The sequence below is a fragment of the Rhinopithecus roxellana genome, chromosome 7, assembly GCF_007565055.1.
Source record: "Rhinopithecus roxellana isolate Shanxi Qingling chromosome 7, ASM756505v1, whole genome shotgun sequence".
Classification (NCBI taxonomy): domain Eukaryota; kingdom Metazoa; phylum Chordata; class Mammalia; order Primates; family Cercopithecidae; genus Rhinopithecus; species Rhinopithecus roxellana.
Genome location: NC_044555.1, coordinates 108,165,504 through 108,185,463, shown reverse-complemented (window position 1 = coordinate 108,185,463; position 19,960 = coordinate 108,165,504).

The following is a 19,960-nucleotide window of genomic DNA, read 5'->3' as shown; positions in this document are numbered from 1 at the left end:
TGTCAATATTGGACAGATCAATAAGACAGAAAATTAACAAGGTTATTCAGAATTTTAACTCAGCTCTGGATCAAGTGAACTTAATAAACATTTACAGAACTCTCCACTCTAAATCAACAGAATATACATTCTTTTCAGTGCCACATGGTACTTATTCTAAAATTGACCACATAATTCGAAATAAAACACTCCTCAGCAAATGCAAAAGAACTGAAATTACACCAGTCTCTCAGACCACAGTGCAATCAAATTAAAACTCAGGATTAAGAAACTCACTCAAAACCACACAATTACATGGAAATTGAACAACCTGCTCCTGAGTGACTCCTGGGTAAATAATGAAATTATGGCAGAAATCAAGAACTTCTTTGAAACCAATGAAGACAATGGGACAACATTACAGAATCTCTGGGACACAGATAAAGCAGTGCTAAGAGGGAAATTTATAGCACTAAATGCCCATATCAGAAAGCTAGAAATATCGTCAATCAACACCCTAACATCACAATTAAAAGCACTAGAGAGGCAAGAGCAAACAAACCCAAAATTTAGCAGAAGACAAAAAATAACTAACATAAGGGCAGAATTGAAGAAGAGAGAGAAACAAAAAATCCTCCAAAAATTCAATGAATCCAGAAACTTTTATTTTTTTATTTTTGGAAAAAATTAACAAAATAGATAGACCAATAGCTAGATTAATAAAGAAGAGAGAAGAATCAGATAGACACAATAAAAAATAATAATGGGAAATTACCACTGACCCCACAGAAATACAAACTACCAGCAGGAAATACTATAAACATCTCTATGCAACTAAACTAAAAATCTAGAAGAAATGGATAAATTTCTGGACACATACACCCTCCAAAGACAACCAGGAAGAAGTCAAATCCCTGAATAGACCAGTATCAAACTGAAATTGAGGAAGTAATTAATAGTCTACCAATCAAAAAAAGCCCAGGACCAGACAAATTCACAGGTAAATTCTGCCAGAAGTACAAAGATGAGCTACTACCATTTCCTCAGAAACTACTCCAAACAATTGAAAAAGAGGGACTCCTCCCTGACTCATTTTATGAAGCCAGCCTCATCCTGATACCAAAACAAGAAAGAGACCCAACAAAAAAAGAAACTTCAGGCCAGTATGCCTGATGAATATTGATGCAAAAATCTTCAATGAAAACACTGGCAAACCAAATCCAGCAGCACATCAAAAAACGTACCACCACGATGAAATTGACTTTATACCTGGGATGTAAGGTTGCTTCAACATACACAAATCAATAAATGTATTCCATCACATAAACAGAACCAAGGACAAAAACCACATGATTATCTCAATAGATACAGAAAAGTCCTTTGATAAAATTCAACATCGCTTCATGTTAAAAACTCTCAATAAACTAGGTATTGATGGAACATATCTCAAAATAATAACAGCTATTTATGACAAACTCAGAGCCAATATCATATTGAATAGGCAAAAGCTGGAAGCATTCCCTTTGACAACTGCTACAAGACAAGGATGCCCTGTCTTACCACTCCTATTCAACATAGTATGGGAAGTTCTGGCCAGGCCAATCAGGCAAGAGAAAGAAATAAATGGTTTTTAAATAGGAAGAGAAGAAGTCAAATTGTCCCTGTTTGCAGATGACATGATTTCATATTTAGAAAGCCTCACCATCTCAATCCAAAAGCTCCTTAAACTGATAAGCAACTTCAGCAAAGTCTCAGGATACAAAATCAAGGTGCAAAAATCACAAGCATTTCTTTATACCAACAATAGGGAAGCAAAAAGCCAAATCATAAATGAGCTCCCAATCACAATTGCTAAAAAGAGAATGAAATATCTAGGAATACAGCTAACAAGAACTGTGAAGGACCTCTTCAAGGATAACCATACATCGCTGCTCAAGGAAATAAGAGAGGACACAAACAAATGGAAAAACATTCCATGTTCATGAATAGGAAGAATCAATATTGTGAAAATGGTCATACTGCCCAAAATAATTTGTAGATTAAATGTTATTCCAATCAAACAACCACTGACATTCTTCACAGAATTAGAAAAAACCACTTTAAATTTCATTTGGAATCAGAGAAGACCCCATATAGCCGAGGCAATCATAAACAAAAGAACAAAGCTGGAGGCATCATGCTACCTGACTTCAAACTCTACTACAAGGCTACAGTAACCAAAACAGCATGGTACTGGTACCAAAAGAGACATATAGACCAGTGGAACAAAACAGAGTCCTCAGAAATAACACCACACATCTACAACCATCTGATCTTTGACAAACCTGACAAAAATAAGTAATGGGGAAAGGATCTCCTATTCAATAAATGGTGCTGGGAAAACTGGCTAGCTTTATGCAGAAAACTGAAACAGGACCCCTTCCTTACACTTTATATAAAAATTAACTCAAGATGGATTAAAGACTTAAATCTAAAACCCAAAACCATAAAAACCCAGATAATAATGACAGGATTTCATTCTTTACTGTGGCTGAGTAGTATTTCATTGTACATATATATATATATATATATATATATATATATATATATATATATATACACACACACACACATTTTCTTTACCCATTAGTTCATGATGGACATGTAGGTTGATTTCTTATCTTGGCTACTGTGAATTTTCCTGCAATGAACATGGGAATGAAGACATTTCTTTTATAAATTGGTATAATTTATTTGAGATATATACCTAGCAGTAGGATTTCTGGATTGTATCATAGTTCTATTTTTAATTGTTTGAAGAACCTCCATAGCGGCTATACTAACTTACATTCCCACCAGCAGTGTACAAGGGTCCCCCTTTCTCTGCATCCTCACCAGCATTTGTTAATGCCTGTGTTTTGGATAAAAGTCATTTTAACTAGGGTGAGATTATATCTCGTTGCAGGTTTTATTTGTATTTATCTAATGATTAGTGATGTTGAGCACTTTTAAATAGACTTCTTAGCTATTTATTTGTCTTCTTTTGAGAAATATGTTTTCAAATCTTTTGCTTTTTTTAATATGCAAGAATTTTATTAGGGAAATGCCTTTGAAAGAAAATGGCGAGTGAGCTAGAGAATGTTGGAAGAGACATCAGATCATAGTGCAAGTCTGACCCTGGGTGAAAGGGAGGGGACAAAGTTGGGTGGAAGTGTCCTAGACTGTCATGCTGTGTAAGAAAGATTCTAGGAATTAGGAAATGAATATATCTTTAAGCAATATTTTTTTCAGCCTACCACACTGAAGCAGTGCCTGACACATAATAGAAATAGAAAAACACAGATAAAACTGGAGGACATTATGGTAAATGAAATACTCCAGGTACAGAAAGAGAAACATCGCATGTTTTCAATTTTATTGAGAACCTAAAAATAAAATGGAACTCATAGATATGAAGAGTAGAATGATAGTTACCAGCGAGAATCTGGGATTCATAGCAAGAAGTGGGGGGCTAAATGTGAATGGTTAATGGGTAAAAAAAATACAGTAAGGTAGAATGAATAAGATCTAGTATCTGGTAGCAGAATAGGTTGACTATAGTTAACAATAGTTTATTTTATATTTTACAATAACTGAAAGGCTGGAATTGGAATGTCCCTAAAAAATGATAAATGCTTAAGATGATGGATACCATAATTACCTTGATTTCATCATTACACATTTTTCCCATATTGTAAAAATTGCATGTGCAACATAAATATTCACAACTATTATATACCCAAAATAATGAAAAGTGAAAATTGAAAACAATTATATTATAAAAGGTGGTAGTATCTTTTATATCCAAGTTACGAACATTTGCAAAGCTTTGTATCTTAATAATGTATTTTATAATTAAAATATTTAAGAACTGTAAAGGCATCGTGGATAATACAGACCTGCCATCCTTTTAAAAATTTCACCATTTCTTTTTTTTTTTTTTTTTTTTTTTTTTTTGAAAAGCAGTCTGTCTCTGTCGCCCAGTCTGGAGTACAGTGGCACGATCTTGCCTCACTGCAACTTCCGCCTCCCGGGTTCAAGTGACTCTCCTGCCTCAGCCTCCCGAATAGCTGAGATTACAGGCATGCATCACCATGCCCAGCTAATTTTTGTATTTTTAGTAGACTCGGGATTTCACCATGTTGGCCATGCTGGTCTCGAACTCTTGCCCTCGGGTGATCCGCTCACCTCAGCCTTCCAAAGTGCTAGGATTTCCAGGGATGAGCCAACGCGCCTGGCCACCATTCTTATTAACAAAAAAGATCTTGGCAATTACTCCCATAATCCCCTTGGATTGTGTCTCACTTGAAAATATTGCATGATTTCAAGGAGGAAAAATCTTCCACATTTACTTGTGACAAAAAACAAACAAAACAAAACAAAACAAAAAAATCTTTAGTGAAGGATATGTCTGGAAATGTAGCATTTTATATTTTAAAGACTTAAGACTCATAAGAAACTACATTTTGGTGAAAGATTTTTGAATACTGTAAATCTACATTTATTTTTGAAACTTGGGCATGAGTCTCCTGCTTGCTCTTTCCTCAGTGACTTATCTGCTCATTTATTCATTCCTGTCATGTACTTGTTAGATTAAAATTAACAGAATTTTATTGTGAATCCTCTGTAAATTAAGAACACTTAAATAGAATCCATATTAGATCTTTTGCAAGGCCATGCTTACTAGTGTCCCAATACCCTCTCCTTCTTGCTGCTAATTTCCATTAAACCCTCTTTCTTTCTTATGATAAATATTAAACATTCACGAACACATGAATTGAAAGTAAAATACCTACTATCTTATTTGTGGAAGGATTTTCGAAAAAATCTTACTTGGCTTGTTTAATAATATTTACTAAACATTTAATATATTTAAGCTATTTGAGCAATTGTATAATAATTATAATTGTAATGATAACACCCAACAAAGGTTAAACACTTAGGATCTTATGGTCATAGGAGTTTTAAAATGTTATTATTTAAATACTTATTTTTTTTTTGGCTGGGCACGGTGGCTTACGCCTGTAATCCCAGCACTTTGGGAGGCCAAGGCAGGTGGATCACCTGAGGTCAGGAGGTCGAGACCAGCCTGACCAACATGGTGAAACCCCATCTTTACTAAAAATACAAAAATTAGCCAGGCCTGGTGGTGCATGCCTGTAATCTCAGCTACTCCAGAGGCTGAGGCAGGAGAATTGTTTAATCCCAGGAGGCGGAGGTTGCAGTGAGCTGAGATTGCACCACTGCACTCCAGCCTTGGCAACACAAACGAAACTCTGTCTGAAGAAATAATAATAATAATCAATAAATAAAATAAATTTTTTTTCAGAGAGCAATGATGAGGTCACCAATAAAAGATTGTAATGCAAACATATTTAATTAGGACAAAAATCTTCAGAGTAGTTGAATGAAAACCTAAGTTCAAGGAGAAATTCCCTATAAAGAAATTCTGAAAGAAGAGTTCTCATATTTTTAAAAATAGATGACAACAGGTATCAAATTTTGATGGCATTTAGATTTCATCAAATGCATTTTTTAAAGCGATATGTTTCCTTTTAATTATTACAAGTATAAATGTTGAAATAATAATTATTGCAAACTATTTATGCTTGATTAGAATTTTAGCTATCAAAAGTGTTCTCTGTGGTGTGATAGTCTACTTTCCTTACAGTGTTTTGTTTCATAATATTTGAAGAAAACTATTAAAATATTGTTCTTCATGGTTAGAACTGTTGGGCCCTGTACTAGTACATATATATTGCAAGTATTCTGTTACAGATATTTCCTCCACTTCACGTATGTACTTACAATGACATTTCCATTTCTTAAACAATTAGTAAATTAAGTCTATCAAATTATATTCTACTGCCTTTAAAGGACTGACAGTAAGCTACAGTAAGCCAACTCAGAAACACAAAGACATGTACATGTCTCTTGTAATGAGTGACTGAGATGTGGAATGAAGCACAACAAACTCAAGCCTGTACATGGCCTAATCTGTATTTCATGTGTTTTTCTTTCTTTATCATTGCTCTTTTGTTATTTCAAGTCAGATAAATTATCCCATTCAATCCTCTTTTAGTAAAGATGGGAGAGAGGGAAAGAGTGAGAGAGAACTTGCTCAAGTCCTACAAGTCAGTAGATTTATCACATTTCTATTATGTGTCAGGCACTGCTTCAGTGTGGTAGGTTGAAAAAAATATTGCTTAAAGATATATTCATTTCCTAATTCCTAGAATTTTGTAAGTATTACTTTATATGCCAAAATGGTAAATATGACCTTATATGGCAAATGACATGAGAGGAATTTATCCTGGATTATCTGGCATATGTGTATGCAATGGCATGTATCCTTATAAGAAATCAGTAGAGGAAGTTTTGAGAGTCTGGACTCACACACAGAGGAAAAGGTGATGTTAAGAAAGAAGCAGAGATTGGTGTGAAGTGAGAACAACCCAAATAGTTTCAAAGAATGTTGGACAGCCACCAGATTTTGCAAGAGGCAAGGAAAGATTTTCTTCCAGAGCCTCTTGAAGAAATGTGGCCCCACTGACACCTTGATTTTGGACTTTGGCCCCCAGAATGGTGAGATGATGAATTTCTGTTGTTTTAAGCCACAGAGTTTGTGTTAAACTGTGAGGATAACCCCGGGAAACGTACATCTAGATATCAAATGATGAACGTGAATACTGACATAAGAAGTTTAGTCTCTCAATAGATAAAGTTAAGGGCCCTGAGTTAGTTAGGCTAAAATACTTGTATCTAGCATGAAAACTCAGATGACAATAAACATGGGACATGTTCTTGCTGTGCCATATTTTGCAGATGAATATAAAGAGCAATTAAAACCATTAATTGATCATTCCTGGATGTTCGAGCTGATAAGAGTTTATTAGGATTGTTCAACACCAGGCTATTACTTCCTGAGACTTCAATGTTGATTGGAATCTACCAAAAATGTTTCCTGCAGTAGTTACAAAGAATATATGGCATGCAATTCCTTTATATTTCATATGTAATTAGTAACTGGCAAGCAAAACAAATTAGGTGCTTGATAAACATGCACAATTATATTTTCAAAACAGTTGTATTTATGCTCAAAAGAAGAGACAGTTTTATGAATGTGTAATCAAGGATATAAAATTGGAAAGACAACACAACTGAGCAGAGTTAATTTGGTGGTGGCAACAAATCACACATTGCCCAACCCTCCCACCCCACCCTTATGTGGTGTATGCACTGCCCTGATAAATGCTGTTCTTGGCAAAGCCTCACACAAAATTCAGTCTGGAGATCCTTCTTCTCTTGCTGTCATCCTCCATTACTCCTTTGAGGAATTAGAGGCTGTAAAATGAAGATCTGCACCAGTGCAGATAACAGACTCCCATTTTTTTACCTCACCTATTTAAAAGCAGGTGAGAGATGAAGTTTCTAAACACTTGCCATTGTTTCTTTATCTTTTCCAAATAGGCAAATAGGTATAACATATAGCTTTTGGATCTTACTAGGCTCATGAGCTTTTTCAAAATGGACAGGCAATATGTACATAGAAATTATGTCATTAGGCATGGCCCCAGAAGAACACAGGTTAGTTTCTGTAAAGCACAAGTGTGTGCTTTACAAAATTGAGGAAGCAGGTGAAATTTGTCTTCATTGTCAACCAACAAATATGTACTAAGCACTCACTACATGGAAGGCACTTCTCTAGATACTATGCATATAACAGTGAATACAAAAGACAAAAATTATTAACTTCATAGGGGCTTACATTCTAGTGAATTGCAAGAGAACATAAAGAAATAAAATTAAACAGAAAAAGGATGATGAGCATCAGAGGGGCAAGTGACTTGAAATTTAAAATAAAGTGGTCATGTAGGCTTCATAAGGAGGAAGAAGACATTTGAGAAAAATACTGAAATATATGAGGGGGCAAGCTCCATAGATATTAGCAAAAAGAACACTTCAAGCAGAGGAAACAGAAAGTGCAAAATACCTGAGGTAGCAGCATGTCTGTCATGTTTGAAGAACAGAAAAGGGACCTGTATTTCTGGAGCCAAATGAATGATGAAGAAATAGTAGGAAATAAGGTTGTGAGGCAATGGGACCCAAGGTGGAGGTAGGGAACAATCAGAGGGAGGCCATGTTAAGAATCTTTGCAAGGTCTGTGTTTTACTCTGAGTGATATAGAAAGTCATTGAAGAAAGCTCAGCAGAAAAATGATATGATTTCATATACTTAAAATGATAACTCTGGCTACTGTGATGAGTGAATGGAAGCAAGGATAGAAGAAGGGAGGACTTTTAGAAAGCTATTGGAATAATCCAAATGAGGAGTGATGGTGGTCTCAATCAGGGTGTCCTTAGTGGCCATTGTGAATCTGAGGCAAGCATAGATATAGTGGGCTATAGTAAGTGAATGCAGGTATGTCAAAGGAGAATATATTGGGGCTAGGCTGACCATGTGTTCTGATTTATTTAAAGTTTCTATTAATATCTGTTGTCTAGGTGTAATTCCAAAGCACTATTTCTCTCTAAAAAGTGCCCTTGCTTGGATAATCAATTACACAGTCATTCTAGTTATAGCTGAAGAGATGTGGAAATGAATTTGGCTGAGATCTTGGACTTGGCCTTAGATATGTTTGTATGGTAAGTTGTAGGTCATTTGTCTTTATTTACCCTGATAGCAGGCATACATTATTTGTAATATGTTTTTGCTTTTTTTCTGAATAATACATACTCATTTTCTAAATTAGAAAAAATAATAAAAGAAGCTGACACAATCCTATTCTTATGGTAAATTATTGAATAATATGACATACTGTGAACCCCAAAAATCTGAGCCAGGTCTCAGTTAATTTAGGAAGTTTATTTTCCCAAGGTTGAGGATGCAGCCTCAGTAAGTCCTGATGATATGTGCACAAGGTGGTCAGGGCACAGCTTGGTTTTATGCATTTTAGGGAAACATGAGACATCAATCAATATATGTAAAAAGTACATTAGTTCTGTCCAGAAATGTGGAGACAACTCAAAGTAAGCCCCCCCTCTCCCACTGGGGGCTTCCAGGTCACAGGTAGATGAGAGACAGATGGTTGCATTCTTTTGAGTTTCTGGTAAGTCTTTCCAAAACAGGCAATCAGAATATGCATCTATCTCTGTGAGCAGAGGGAAGACTTTGAATGAGAGGCAGATTTGCCTTGAGGGGTTCCCAGCTTGAAGGGGCCCCAGATATTTTCCATTCACAACACATAAACTGGATCTCTACATATATGCTTCTTTTAAAATATCATGTCCCAGTGAGATATCCATATAAATCCTATTATTCTACAGTAGCCATTAATATGAATGATTACTTTGTACCAGAGAATATTCTAAGCATTAAACTTATTATAATTCATATAACCTTTCCAACCACCTTATTCAGCAGGTATAATTATCCCGACTTTGTTGATGAGGGAACTGCGGTTCTCAGTCATGTACTAAAGTTGACTGATATCAAAAACACTGTAAATAGTGGAGCCAGGATTCAAACCATATAGTTATAGTTCAGACCATGTGTTCTTTTTTTTTTAATTTATTTTTATTATACTATAAGTTCTAGGGTACATGTGCATAACGTGCAGGTTTGTTACATATGTGTATTTGTGCCATGTTGGTGTGCTGCACCCATCAACTCGACAGCACCCATCAATTCATCATCTATATCATCTATAACTCCCCCGATGCAATCCCTCCCCCTTCCCCCCTCCCAATGATATGCCCCAGTATGTGATGTTCCACTTCCCGAGTCCAAGTGATCTCATTGTTCAGTTCCCACCTATGAGTGAGAACATGCGGTGTTTGGTTTTCTCTTCTTGTGATAGTTTGCTAAGAATGATGGTTTCCAGCTGCATCCATGTCCCTACAAAGGATGCAAACTCGTCCTTTTTTATGGCTGCATAGTATTCCATGGTGTATATGTGCCACATTTTCTTAATCCAGTCTGTCACTGATGGACATTTGGGTTGATTCCAAGTCTTTGCTATTGTGAATAGTGCTGCAATAAACATACGTGTGCATGTGTCCTTGTAGAAGAATAATATATAATCCTTTGGGTATATACCCAGTATTGGGATGGCTGGGTCATATGGTACATCTAGTTCTAGATCCTTGAGGAATTGCCATAATGTTTTCCATAATGGTTGAACTAGTTTACAATCCCACCAACAGTGTAAAAGTGTTCCTATTTCTCCACATCCTCTCCAACAACTGTTGTTTCCTGATTTTTTAATGATTGCCGTTCTAACTGGTGTGAGATGGTATCTCATTGTGGTTTTGATTTGCATTTCTCTGATGGCTAGTGATGATGAGCATTTTTTCATGTGTCTGTTGGCTGTATGAATGTCTTCTTTTGAGAAATGTCTGTTCATATCCTTTCCCCACTTTTTGATGGGGTTGTTTTTTCTCTTGTATATTTGTTTGAGTTCTTTGTAGATTCTGGATATTAGCCCTCTGTCAGATGAGTAGATTGCAAAAATTTTCTCCCATTCTGTAGGTTGGCTGGTCACTCTGATGGTAGTTTCTTTTGCTGTGCAGAAGCTCTTTAGTTTAATTAGATCCCATTTGTCAATTTTGGCTTTTGCTGCTATTGCTTTTGGTGTTTTAGACATAAAGTCCTTGCCCATGCCTATGTCCTGAATGGTACTACCTAGATTTTCTTCTAGGGTTTTTATGGTATTAGGTCTAACATTTAAGTCTCTAATCCATCTTGAATTAATCTTCGTATAAGGAGTAAGGAAAGGATCCAGTTTCAGCTTTCTACTTATGGCTAGACAACTTTCCCAGCACCATTTATTAAATAGGGAATCCTTCCCCATTTCTTATTTCTCTCAGGTTTGTCAAAGATCAGATGGCTGTAGATGTGTGGTATTATTTCTGAGGACTCTGTTCTGTTCCATTGGTCTATAGCTCTGTTTTGGTACCAGTACCATGCTGTTTTGGTTACTGTAGCCTTGTAGTATAGTTTGAAGTCAGATAGCGTGACGCCTCCAGCTTTACCCTTTTGACTTAGGATTGTCTTGGCAATGCGGGCTCTTTTTTGGTTCCATATGAACTTTAAAGCAGTTTTTTCCAATTCTGTGAAGAAACTCATTGGTAGCTTGATGGGGATGGCATTGAATCTATAAATAACCTTGGGCAATATGGCCATTTTCACGATATTGATTCTTCCTATCCATGAGCATGGTATGTTCTTCCATTTGTTTGTGTCCTCTTTGATTTCACTGAGCAGTGGTTTGTAGTTCTCCTTGAAGAGGTCCTTTACATCCCTTGTAAGCTGGATTCCAAGGTATTTTATTCTCTTTGAAGCAATTGTGAATGGAAGTTCATTCTTGATTTGGCTCTCTGTTTGTCTGTTACTGGTGTATAAGAATGCTTGTGATTTTTGCACATTAATTTTGTATCCTGAGACTTTGCTGAAGTTGCTTATCAGCTTAAGGAGATTTTGGGCTGAGACGATGGGGTTTTCTAAATGTACAATCATATCATCTGCAAATAGGGACAATTTGACTTCTTCTTTTCCTAACTGAATACCCTTGATTTCTTTCTCTTGCCTGATTGCACTAGCCAGAACTTCCAACATTATGTTGAATAGGAGTGGTGAGAGAGCGCATCCCTGTCTTGTGCCAGTTTTCAAAGGGAATGCTTCCAGTTTTTGCCCATTCAGTATGATATTAGCTGTGGGTTTGTCATAAATAGCTCTTATTATTTTGAGGTACGTTCCATCGATACCAAATTTATTGAGCGTTTTTAGCATGAAGGGCTGTTGAATTTTGTCAAAAGCCTTTTCTGCATCTATTGAGATAATCATGTGGTTCTTGTCTTTGGTTCTGTTTATATGCTGGATTACGTTTATTGATTTGAGAATGTTGAACCAGCCTTGCATCCCAGGGATGAAGCCCACTTGGTCATGGTGGATAAGCTTTTTGATGTGCTGCTGAATCCGGTTTGCCAGTATTTTATTGAGGATTTTGCATCGATGTTCATCAGGGATATTGGTCTAAAATTCTCCTTTTTTGTTGTGTCTCTGCCAGGCTTTGGTATCAGGATGATGTTGGCCTCATAAAATGAGTTAGGGAGGATTCCCTCTTTTTCTATTGATTGGAATAGTTTCAGAAGGGATGGTACCAGCTCCTCCTTGTACCTCTGGTAGAATTCAGCTGTGAATCCATCTGGTCCTGGACTTTTTTTGGTGGGTAGGCTATTAATTGTTGCCTCAATTTCAGAGCCTGCTATTGGTCTATTCAGGGATTCAACTTCTTCCTGGTTTAGTCTTGGGAGAGTGTAAGTGTCCAGGAAATTATCCATTTCTTCTAGATTTTCTAGTTGATTTGCGTAGAGGTGTTTATAGTATTCTCTGATGGTAGTCTGTATTTCTGTGGGGTCGGTGGTGATATCCCCTTTATCATTTTTTATTGCATCTATTTGATTCCTCTCTCTTTTCTTCTTTATTAGTCTTGCTAGCGGTCTATCAATTTTGTTGATCTTTTCAAAAAACCAACTCCTGGATTCATTGATTTTTTGGAGGGTTTTTGTGTCTCTATCTCCTTCAGTTCTGCTCTGATCTTAGTTATTTCTTGCCTTCTGCTAGCTTTTGAATGTGTTTGCTCTTGCCTCTCTAGTTCTTTTAATTGTGATGTTAGAGTGTCCATTTTAGATCTTTCCAGCTTTCTCTTGTGGGCATTTAGTGCTATAAATTTCCCTCTACACACTGTTTTAAATGTGTCCCAGAGATTCTGGTATGTTGTATCTTTGTTCTCATTGGTTTCAAAGAACATCTTTATTTCTGCTTTCATTTCGTTATGTACCCAGTAGTCATTCAGGAGCAGGTTATTCAGTTTCCATGTAGTTCAGCGGTTTTGATTGAGTTTCTTAGTCCTGAGTTCTAGTTTGATTGCACTGTGGTCTGAGAGACAGTTTGTTATAATATCTGTTCTTGTACATTTGCTGAGGAGTGCTTTACTTCCATTTATGTGGTCAATTTTGGAATAAGTGCGATGTGGTGCTGAGAAGAATGTATATTCTGTTGATTTGTGGTGGAGAGTTCTATAGATGTCTATTAGGTCTGCTTGGTGCAGAGATGAGTTCAATTCCTGGATATCCTTGTTAACTTTCAGTCTCCTTGATCTGTCTAATGTTGACAGTGGAGTCTTGAAGTCTCCCATTATTATTGTATGGGAGTCTAAGTCTCTTTGTAAGTCTCTAAGGACTTGCTTTATGAATCTGGGTGCTCCTGTGTTGGGTGCATATATATTTAGGATAGTTAGCTCTTCCTGTTGAATTGATCCCTCTACCATTACGTAATGGCCTTCTTTGTCTCTTTTGATCTTTGATGGTTTAAAGTCTATTTTATCAGAGACTAGGATTGCAACCCCTGCTTTTTTCTGTTCTCCATTTGCTTGGTAGATCTTCCTCCATCCCTTTATTTTGAGCCTATGTATGTCTCTGCATGTGAGATGGGTCTCCTGAATACAGCAGACTGATGGGTCTTGACTCTTTATCCAGTTTGCCAGTCTGTGTCTTTTAATTGGAGCATTTAGTCCATTTACATTTAAGGTTAATATTGTTATGTGTGAACTTGATCCTGCCATTATGATATTAACTGGTTATTTTGTTCGTTAATTGATGCAGTTTCTTCCTAGCCTCGATGGTGTTTACATTTTGGCATGTTTTTGCAATGGCTGGTACCGGTTGTTCCTTTCCATGTTTAGGGCTTCCTTCAGGGTCTCTTGTAAGGCAGGTCTGGTTGTGACAAAATCTCTAAGCATTTGCTTGTCTGTAAAGGATTTTATTTCTCCTTCACTTATGAAACATAGTTTGGCTGGATATGAAATGCTGGGTTGAAAATTCCTTTCTTTAAGAATGTTGAATATTGGCCCCCACTCTCTTCTGCCTTGTAGAGTTTCTGCCGAGAGATCTGCTGTTAGTCTGATGGGCTTCCCTTTGTGGGTAACCCGACCTTTCTCTCTGGCTGCCCTTAAGATTTTTTCCTTCATTTCAACTTTGGTGAATCTGGCAATTATGTGTCTTGGAGTTGCTCTTCTCGAGGAGTATCTTTGTGGCGTTCTCTGTATTTCCTGAATTTGAATGTTGGCCTGCCCTACTAGGTTGGGGAAGTTCTCCTGGATGATACCCTGAAGAGTGTTTTCTAACTTGGTTCCATTTTCTCCCTCACTTTCAGGCACCCCAATCAGATGTAGATTTGTTCTTTTTACATAATCCCATACTTCTTGCAGGCTTTGTTCATTTCTTTTTCTTCTTTTTTCTTTAGGTTTCTCTTCTCGCTTCATTTCATTCATTTGATCCTCAATCGCTGATACTCTTTCTTCCAGTTGATCGAGTCGGTTACTGAAGCTTGTGCATTTGTCATGTATTTCTCGTGTCATGGTTTTCATCTCTGTCATTTCGTTTATGACCTTCTCTGCATTAATTAGTCTAGCTGTCAATTCTTCCACTCTTTTTTTAAGATTTTTTGTTTCTTTGCGCTGGGTACATAATTCCTCCGTTAGCTCTGAGAAGTTTGATGGACTGAAGCCTTCTTCGCTCCTCTCGTCAAAGTCATTCTCTGACCAGCTTTGATCCGTTGCTGGCGATGGGCTGCTCTCCTTTGCAGGGCGAGATGCGCTGTTATTTTTTGAATTTCCAGCTTTTCTGCCCTGCTTTTTCCCCATCTTTGTGGTTTTATCTGTCTCTGGTCTTTGATGATGGTGACGTACTGATGGGGTTTTGGTATAGGTGTCCTTCCTATTTGATAGTTTTCCTTCTGACAGTCAGGACCCTCAGCTATAGGTCTGTTGGAGATTGCTTGAGGTCCACTCCAGACCCTGTTTGCCTGGGTATCAGCAGCAGAGGTTGCAGAAGATAGAATATTGCTGAACAGCAAGTGTACCTGTCTGATTCTTGCTTTGGAAGCTTCCTCTCAGGGGTGTACTCCACCCTGTGAGGTGTGGGGTGTCAGACTGCCCCTAGTGGGGGATGTCTCCCAGTTAGGCTACTCAGTGGTCAGTGACCCACTTGAGCAGGCAGTCTGTCCGTTCTCAGATCTCAACCTCCGTGTTGGGAGATCCACTGCTCTCTTCAAAGCTGTCAGACAGAGTCGTTCGCGTCTGCTCAGGCCTCTGCTCCTTCCCCTGTTGTTTTTTTAGCTGTGCCGTGCCCCCAGAGGTGGAGTCTATAGAGACAGGCAGGTTTCCTTGAGCTGCTGTGAGCTCCACCCAGTTCAAGCTTCCCAGCGGCTTTGTTTACCTACTTAAGCCTCAGCAATGGCGGGCGCCCCTCCCCCAGCCTCGCTGCTGCCTTGCGGTTAGATCGCCGCAGACTGCTGTGTTAGCAATGAGGGAGGCTCCATGGGCGTGGGACCCTCCCGGCCAGGTGAGGGATATATTCTTCTGGTGTGCCCGTTTGCTTAAAGTGCGGTATTGGGGTGGGAGTTACCCGATTTTCCAGGTGTTGTGTGTCTCAGTTCCCCTGGCTAGGAAAAGGGATTCCCTTCCCCCTTGTGCTTCCCAGGTGAGGCAATGCCTCGCCCTGCTTCAGCTCTCGCTGGTTAGGCTGCAGCAGCTGACCAGCACCGATTGTCCGTCACTCCCTAGTGAGCTGACCCCAGTACCTCAGTTGAAAATGCAGAAATCACCGGTCTTCTGTGTCGCTCGCACTGGGAGTTGGAGACTGGAGCTGTTCCTATTCGGCCATCTTGCTCCGCCCCCTGTTATCTGTTTTTTTTTAAGAGTAGGTGGGGATGTTCTTTCACTTACAGTAATAAAAAGTCATATTTTCCTAGTAGACATTATAAATTATAAAATATTATAAAAGGGTAAATATCAACTTTAAACCCACTTTGTTAAACTTCGAATTGTAATCCATAGAAATTTCAATAGAGAAATACAGGAATGCAATTTACTATTTGAACACCTCCATCCAAAAGTAAATATTGCCCCTGATTTTTTTTTCAAGTGTTTAACTGAAAAAAATATAGTTTCATTATATTTAAATAGAAACTATGTTTTTGTGTTTTATCTCATTAGCTTTTTGCTGCTCCTGTGGGTTGTTATCATTTGTTTCCATAATATTTTTCATTTAGTTACTGTCAACTTGTATGAAAGCTATTAATTTTGTAATCATTTTTCTTATAGCTAACCATATAGAATTTTATTTTCTCTAATATATTTACATTTCAATATATTGGGGTTTTCAGGTAAATAATACTATGTTGTGCAATTATTACAACCTTGCTACTTTATTTTTAAAATGTAACTTCTATTTTTTTCTATCTTTAGAGGTACTAAAAATGCAAATACTGGTAATTAGAGAAGGGAATGTTATCTTGCTTCTGATTTTAATGGGTAGTGAGGTGAGGAAAGGGACAATTGGTATACTGCACTCAATCTACCATCTTACTAGTGCATCGATCCGACTGTTGTCAACTATTAATTCAGCTTTTCTTTCCAAATGTTTTATATTAAAAGTAAATTTCTGGAGCCGATTCTTTGATATGCTTTCAGGTGATCAAGGTCACATCATACATTTAAGGGCACACATTTCCAATCTACTACGACATATTATCAAAAGGAAGAAATGGATATTTTGGATAAAAGTCTAAAAGTATAAAATATAAGACATATAACATGTAAGAAATCTAAAAGGAACAAGATGGCCGAATACGAACAGCTCCAGTCTCCAGCTCCCAGCGCGAGCGACACAGAAGACAGGTGATTTCTGCATTTTCAACTGAGGTACTGGGGACATCTCACTAGGGAGTGCCGGACAATCGGTGCTGGTCAGCTGCTGCAGCCCGACCAGCGAGAGCTGAAGCAGGGCAAAGCATCGCCTCACCTGGGAAGCGCAAGGGGGAAGGGAATCCCTTTTCCTAGCCAGGGGAACTGAGACACACACCACCTGGAAAATCGGGTAACTCCCACCCCAATACCGCACTTTAAGCAAAAAGAAGAAAAAGAAATGAACAAAGCCTGCAAGAAGTATGGGATTATGTAAAAAGACCAAATCTACGTCTGTTTGGGGTGCCTGAAAGTGAGGGGGAAAATGGAACCAAGTTGGAAAACACTCTTCAGGATATCATCCAGGAGAACTTCCCCAACCTAGTAGGGCAGGCCAACATTCAAATTCAGGAAATACAGAGAACGCCACAAAGATACTCCTCGAGAAGAGCAACTCCAAGACACATAATTGCCAGATTCACCAAAGTTGAAATGAAGGAAAAAAATCTTAAGGGCAGCCAGAGAGAAAGGTCGGGTTACCCACAAAGGGAAGCCCATCAGACTAACAGCAGATCTCTTGGCAGAAACTCTACAAGGCAGAAGAGAGTGGGGGCCAATATTCAACATTCTTAAAGAAAAGAATTTTCAACCCAGAATTTCATATCCAGCCAAACTAAGTTTCATAAGTGAAGGAGAAATAAAATCCTTTACACATAAGCAAATGCTTAGAGAGATTGTCACCACCAGGCCTGCCTTACAAGAGACACTGAAGGAAGCACTAAACATGGAAAGGAACAACCGGTACCAGCCATTGCAAAAACATGCCAAAATGTAAAGACCATCGAGGCTAGGAAGAAACTGCATCATCTAACGAGCAAAATAACCAGTTAATATCATAATGGCAGGATAAGGTTCACACATAACAATATTAACCTTAAATATGAGTGGATTAAATGCTCCAATTAAACGGGCAAACTGGATAAAGAGTCAAGACCCATCAGTCTGCTGTATTCAGGAGACCCATCTCACATGCAGAGACATACATAGGCTCAAAATAAAGGGATGGAGGAAGATCTACCAAGCAAATGGAGAACAAAAAAAAGCAGGTGTTGTAATCCTAGTCTCTGATAAAACGGACTTTAAAAACATCAAAGATCAAAAGAGACAAAGAAGGCCATTACGTAATGGTAAAGGGATCAATTCAACAGGAAGACCTAACTCTCCTAAATATATATGCACCCAATACAGGAGCACTCAGATTCATAAAGCAAGTCCTTAGAGACTTACAAAGAGACTTAGACTCCCATACCATAATAATGGGAGACTTCAACACCCCACTGTCAACATTAGACAGATCAACGAGACAGAAAGTTAACAAGGATATCCAGGATTTGAACTCATCTCTGCAGCAAGCAGACCTAATAGACATCTATAGAACTCTCCACCCCGAATCATCAGAATATACATTCTTCTCAGCACCACATCACACTTATTCCAAAATTGACCACATAATTGGAAGTAAAGCACTCCTCAGCAAATGCACAAGAACAGAAATTATAACAAACAATCTACCAGACCACAGTGCAATCAAACTAGAACTTAGGATTAAGAAACTCAATCAAAACCGCTCAACTACATGGAAACTGAATAACCTGCTCCTGAATAACTACTGGGTACATAATGAAATGAAGGCAGAAATAAATATGTTCTTTGAAACCAATGAGAACAAAGACACAACATACCAGAATCTCTGGGACACATTTAAAACAGTGTGTAGAGGGAAATTTATAGCACTAAATGCCCACAAGAGAAAGCTGGAAAGATCTAAAATTGACACTCTAACATCACAATTAAAAGAACTAGAGAAGCAAGAGCAAACACATTCAAAAGCTAGCAGAAGGCAAGAAATAACTAAGATCAGAGCAGAACTGAAGGAGATAGAGACACAAAAAACCCTCCAAAAAATCAATGAATCCAGGAGTTGGTTTTTTGAAAAGATCAACAAAATTGACAGACCGCTAGCAAGACTAGTAAAGAAGAAAAGAGAGAAGAATCAAATAGACGCAATAAAAAATGATGAAGGGGATATCACCACCGACCCCACAGAAATACAAACTACCATCAGAGAATACTATAAACACCTCTACGCAAATCAACTAGAAAATCTAGAAGAAATGGATAATTTCCTGGACACTTACACTCTCCCAAGACTAAACCAGGAAGAAGATGAATCCCTGAATAGACCAATAGCAGGCTCTGAAATTGAGGCAACAATTAATAGCCTACCCACCAAAAAAAGTCCAGGACCAGATGGATTCACAGCTGAATTCTACTAGAGGTACAAGGAGGAGCTGGTACCATTCCTTCTGAAAATATTCCAATCTACAGAGAAAGAAGGAATCCTCCCTAACTCATTTTATGAGGCCAACATCATCCTGATACCAAAGCCTGGCAGAGACACAACAAAAAAAGAGAATTTTAGACCAATATCCCTGATGAACATCGATGCAAAAATCCTCAATACAATACTGGCAAACCGGATTCAGCAGCACATCAAAAGCTTATCTACCATGATCAAGTGGGCTTCATCCCTGGGATGCAAGGCTGGTTCAACATACGCAAATCAAAAAACTTAATCCAGCATATAACCAGAACCAAAGAGAAAAACCACATGACTATCTCAATAGAGGCAGAAAAGGCCTTTGACAAAATTCAAAGGCCTTCATGCTAAGAACGCTCAACAAATTCGGTATTCATGGAACATATCTCAAAATAATAAGAGCTATTTATGACAAACCCACAGCTAATATCATGGGCAAAAACTGGGAGCATTCCCTTTGTAACCTGGCACAAGAGAGGGATGCCCTCTCTCACCACTCCTATTCAACATAGTGTTGGAAGTTCTGGCTACGGCAATCAGGCAAGAGAAAGAAATCAAGGGTATTCAGTTAGGAAAAGAAGAAGTCAAATTGTCCCTGTTTGCAGGTGACATGATTGTATATTTAGAAAACCCCATTGTCTCAGCCCAAAATCTCCTTAACCTGATAAGCAACTTCAGCAAAGTCTCAGGATACAAAATTAATGTGCAAAAATCACAAGCATTCTTATATACCAGTAACAGACAAAGAGAGAGCAAAATCATGAATGAACTTCCATTCACAATTGCTTCAAACAGAAGAAAATACTTAGGAATCCAACTAACAAGGGATGTAAAGG